Here is a 6,062-nt window from a genome sequence, read left to right on the forward strand (position 1 = left end):
ACAAAATAATATAGACACTGATTATCCCAGGGTGAGATGCGGTGGATATATAACTTAAAAACATTGATGCCAAACGAGACTTTGAGCTCAAATGCTTTTTAGAAATATATATTTATTTGGATCCCACAAGTGTGGTGGATTTATGCTTTTATGTTTTTTATTGGCTGAATTACCCTAGAACAGGGATCAGGGAACTTTTTTACCTTTTACCCAAAAATATATTTAGATACGCCGACGTTACCCCCTTTGATTTGAAAGGAAGGAAATCATATAGTAGTGCCCCCATATAATGCCCCTGTAGTAGTGCCCCCATATAGTGCCCCTGTAGTAGTGCCCCCATGTAGTGCCACTTGTACAAAAAAAACCCACTTACCTTAATCCTCGCTCCTGCATCCGCCGCCGTCCTGTCCGCCCGGCTGCTCCTCGGAACTATGGGAGAGACGTCATGACGTCTCTCCCATAGTGCGCATGGAGAGAGGCGGAAGCTGGTGATCAGAAGAGAACTCCAGCCTCCGGCTAACGCGGCACTGCAGGGAAGGAGCCGGGCGCCCGCTGGTAATAACATCTCAGCGGGCGTCCGGCTTAGAGCCTCCCTGCGGCACAGCCGGGCATGCATATGAATCATTCTATATTATAGAATGATTCCTATACATGCCCGGCTGTCCGTCCATTACCCAGCAGGAATTTAATTTTTACCCCATGTGGGGTAATTTACCCCTGTTCCCCGACCACTGCCCTAGAAGCAAGTTTTTATCAGGAGGATCCTGCAGCGTGGTAACTATATGCTTTATATATCTTTACCTTTTGTGAGTGTGATTTATGAACCAATTAAAACCAATTTAGTGGCAATACTACACTATTGTTTGTGATCTCTGGTGTTAACTTTAAGAAAACCATCATATGAACAAGCGTTTTCCACGAAATACGGAGAATTAAATTGGTCCATATAAGGAGAAGAGTGATCGACTTCCCATAAATATATACCTATTCCTGGGTGACTGGTCTAGGGGGTAAATTTACTAAGATGGGAGTTCTATTTAAGAAGTGATGTTGCCCATAGCAACCAATCAGCTTCTACTTCTCATTTATCTAGCACCTTTTAGAAGATACCTGGAATCTGATTGGTTGCTATGGGCAACATCACTTCTTAATAGAACTCCCATCTCAGTAAATTTACCCCTCGGACTCAACTTTATATGCAGAACTCCCTGGGAGCGCCGTTGTGGATACGCTTGATATTTCTGGACACTTGTATAAGGGGTTTTGTTGGCGAAGGCTCCTGGTATGTCACAGGCTGCTGTGTGTTGTGCTAATTATATAGATCCTCCTTATTTATTTGAAAATATTATTTATGTTACAGTCACAGATCAGATCCGATGTCTGCTTCCATTCCCTAAGCCGAACTTGTAACCACATCTGATTGGTCGTTATGCATTACAGAATAATTGCACAAGCAGCATTGTGCTGTTACATGAGTCCCTCTCAATGGAAGAAAGAAAACTAAGAGCATCAGTGTTGGTTATTAACCCACATTCTGGACAGCAATCAACAAGAAATATATGTAGTTTAAGATAGTCATAGAATACAGTGATGGAATACAGAGTAATAGAACTAAGGCACATTAATATTTATATTAACAAACAGCACCTTATTGGGGAGAAGGGGGGTGTATGTTCCATATATCCACAGGCAGAGGGCGCTAGACACATACAGTATTTGTGAGCATAATGTCTCCGAGCTAGTTCTAAATATAAAACCCTAATCTTTTTTTTGTTCCCCTACTATACTCCTGTTGTTGTGGCAGATGATGTTACATGTCTTATTTTAGGTTTTTCTTTGTTGGCAAAAACTGGAAAATGCCCCGGAGTAGATTCCTTTTAAAAAAAAAAAAAAATTATTTCCGTCTCCGAAGTAGTTTCCTCACTTCCAAAAATAACACAAAGAACAAAGATCCACCACGTTTTATTCAACACAACGACGTAGAGCAGATGCACTGATGAATCATGTATATGATCATTTTGGATCAACCCCGAGCCATCTAAATAATTTAGTGAATAGAAGTATATCGCTTATCGCTCCTATCTAGATTGCAAGCTCTTTAGAACGAGATAATTTAGTTTTTAAGATGTATTTTACTAGAGTGAGAGCAGAGTTTTGTTAGCATTCTTCATCTCCTGAGTCCCTGCGTTTTGAACTGGACAAGAATGGAATAGCCTGAGCTCCGTTACACTTATTGGAATGATCACAGCAGTGCAGAGCATTTCAGGAGTGTGGAGCACATTTACACTCCTGTCAGGACAGGGCTGCATGTGACATGATGTGAGGAAGGGAATTGAAGTAAACGGGGGGAACCACAGACTGAGAGTTATATAGTGGAAGGTGCAGGTTCCCCAGCAGCACAGAGTATGTCAGGAGACGAGTGATGTGTTAGTGAGCACAGGGGCAGTGACATGATGACAGGAGGGGAATGGGGACTTCCACGACACACAACTTAGGGTGGTTAAATGCGAACGTACTGTCACCACCCAGTTTCTGGCTAGAAACGCCCAATTCATGGAAATACAGATCCTGCCAAGTTGCGTCCCACTCAGAATAGGAAGGAAATACGTAAAGTGCGTAAATTCGCTTCCGCTGCATGCGAGGCAGAATCAGACCGTCAGTACCGGTGCCCAGTGGGAATTACCACATAAATATGTCATCTTCGCCTTATGCACCTGTATGGAACACACTTCACACTGATATCTCTGGCAAACATGACCTGGCCACGGAGAGAGAGTACCGCCAATTCTCCGGCATTCTGGTGAGTATTTCTCCCCTAAACATAATCCCTAACCTTAACCCTCCCTCTAGTGCAGGCCTGGCCAACCTGTGGCTCGCCAGCTGTTGTGAAACTACAAGTCCCAGCATGCCTTGCCAGAGTTTTAGCATTCCCTAATTGCAAAACTGTGGCAAGGCATGCTGGGACTTGTAGTTTCACAACAGCTGGAGAGCCACAGGTTGGCCAGGCCTGCTCTAATGCCTAACTCTACCGCCCCTGTCTAATCATATCCCACCCCCACCCAATCTAACCAACCAAAGCATATCCCTTCCATACAGCAACCCTAATGCTGACATTCTGACAATGTCAACAGGTGGCCTGTCAATAGTCTAACAATGTTGATACTGCCAAATTGTGGTGCCGACATTATTAATGTCGAAATTGTAAATTGTGAACTTTTGATGACATCTCGCTGGGTTGATGCCCTAAACTCTCTTGACCCACACACAAAAAAAAAAGGTTTTCCGTATCTTTAATGCGGTCAAGGTAACTAGAGCACATTACTGGAAAAATCCAACCCCTAAGCTGCTACTGTGAGAACTTGGTATGATGCCAAACTGGAGAAGATTACATACTACCTACGTGACCACTAAGAGAGCTGGGGTATGATTCATAGGCACACGCTTACTGCATGCATTGCTGATATTCTCGCAGTTGGCCGATGGTCACAGCCGGGTGTATCTCTGGCAGTAGCGCTGACACAAGACGCCATATATATATTACACACACAAATTTATAGCACATCTACACTGACTTTATTTGACATCACACATTTCTCAGCAGTCATACCCAGGTCTTAAACCCAGCACCTCTTACATTGCAGTCAGACACCTTACACATGGCTTTGGAAGCATGCTAATTCAGGTGTGGTATAACAGATTGACAGTCAATCGGTTGACACCAGATGGTCGACATGGTCAAAAGGTTGACTGACAAATGGTCGACCGTGCAGAACGTCGGCAGGTTCAAATGGTCTACACAAAAATGGTTGACATTTTTTTTTTATTGTAATTTAACCCTAACCCTCCCATTAGTGACTAACCCTAATCCTTCCCCTGGTGCCTAACCCTAAATCTCCCCTCCAGCAATCAAACCCTAACCTTCCCTCAAGTGCCTAACTCGAACCTTAGAAATGCAAAAAAAATAGCTGATGTGTTTTTGTTTTTTTTATGGTTTTTGTGTCGACCTTTCGAACATGCTGACCATTTGTCCCTGTTGACCTATTGCCTGTCGACCATTGGGTGTCAACCTATTGACTGTCGATCTAATTGCTGTCGATCTTCTTTTCCGAATACCGCTAATTGTTATACGGCAGATGTATGTATGTAGGGTGCAGCCACATCCAATCCCTCGAAGTCACACATTACATAGATCTGCTCACCTACAGTACAATGGCTTATACTGACAATTGCAAGTATATAGTTAGAATTTGCAGGCTTCTTAAGGTGCCCATACATCTGACCGGTATTTCCGCGATCCTGCGACACGATCGGAAATGCCGATCTGCCGGGTGGAAACGCCGGACGACCAACACCGATGTTCAGCGATCCGTCGCAGGATCGCTGAAATATTACATGTTTAAATGTCCCCGATTTGACGATCGCGATAATTTTTTGATTGCGATCGTCAAATCGGGAAAATCCAACAGGTTGGATTTCTGCGATCCCGCTATGCTGTGTGATCCCGCGATGCCGGGTTGCAGCATCGCGGCAATCCATCGCTGATGGATGGGCCCCATTACACATGAACAAATAGCTCCATGTGTAAGGTGTCTGACTACAATGTGAGAGGGTCCTGGCTTTGAGTCCCAGGTATGACGTTAGGAAGTGTGTGTGTTACAAATGCACATTACAGGAGCCTTCCTGGCAGCAAGCCCCGCCTCCCACGCAGCAGCAAACATTGAACCTGTGTAATCCATGAGTTTGTGGAGAGAAATGAGAAGACTCCTTTGCTGGGGGCACTCTTAATATGTATTTGGATTGAAAATATTAAAATGTAACTTTTATTAGTATTAGACTAAAATATTAGTACAAAGCATATTATATATATATATAACAAACAACATTTAACTGTACCGGTAAGTGCAGAACAAAAGTATTAAATTAGTTTTGCACCCGCGGAAAAGTTTTTTGCATGCCGTACTTTTCGCCAACATCGCGTGTCTTGGCTGCGAAAAACTTTTTGTGCGCGCCCTGCTATTTGCCGTATTCAATTCCAAAAGACGCAAAAACGCAACCCGGCGAATGCAAACCAGGCGAAACGTGCTGTCAGAATTGGGGAAATGAGCCTGACACCTCTAAAAGATGCACTAACATTGGGGATCAATGTACGTGTCCCCTAATGACCCTAATAAAGCTATTTGGGGTACTTAAGGTGTGTCAATTTCTTCTAATTAGTGTCTTTGCACAAGTGATGAAGAATAGCATTAAGCAGTTTGTTTTGGTGAAAATAAGTAGTCCTGTCAAATTTGGGGTACATAAAAATGGGTGCAAGCTTGGTTTAAAGTCGCTAAAGTAAAGTATTAAAAAACGAACCTGAAGCAAGCACCTGCAATCCCAAAAAACACCTACTTGCAGACCCCCCAAAAGTCTATTTTGCTAGTTTTTAAGTTTGTACCCCCACTTTGCACTTTTTCGCCCCCATTTTCAAAGTGCTTTTTTGGGGCGTTCCTCACCTTTTTTAATTTTTTTTTTTTTACGCAGTTATCCTTTGGGGGGCTGTCCCAAGGGTGCAGAGTGGTTTCCCCACCTTTGCACCCCAAAATAACGATTTTGAACTTTTTTTCTCGACCTGTTCAGAGGCGAATCTTTTTCGCGTATTACATCGCATTTAGTTTTTCGCGTACGCGAAAAGTGTTTGCAATTGAATACGGAGATACGTTTCCACCTGGCGAAAAGTCGCAATCTTCGATATTTTTTAGCGGATTCCGACTTTTCACGGATAATTGAATACTGTTCTTAGTGTGGATTATGAAATGTATTACCTATATCCCTCTAACCCTTAAGTGATGTGAAACTATGTTTTACTAAATACTTGGTAACGTCTCAGACAGACACTCTGCTACAAAACCATTTATCCTTGCTGGATTATCTGTTCCACAACAATGTGGGTATGGTCTAATAACATGGAGATGTACCATTAATGAGACTTTGTATAGAATATCTTCTTGTGTCTAGGGGCACATCTAAATTGTTCCAAATTGTGTTCTGGTTTCAGTTGGGATAATTTTTTGGTTTTCAGATAA

The sequence above is a fragment of the Taudactylus pleione genome, unplaced genomic scaffold (assembly GCF_031769625.1).
Source record: "Taudactylus pleione unplaced genomic scaffold, aTauple2 ptg000003l, whole genome shotgun sequence".
In the NCBI taxonomy this organism is placed as follows: domain Eukaryota; kingdom Metazoa; phylum Chordata; class Amphibia; order Anura; family Myobatrachidae; genus Taudactylus; species Taudactylus pleione.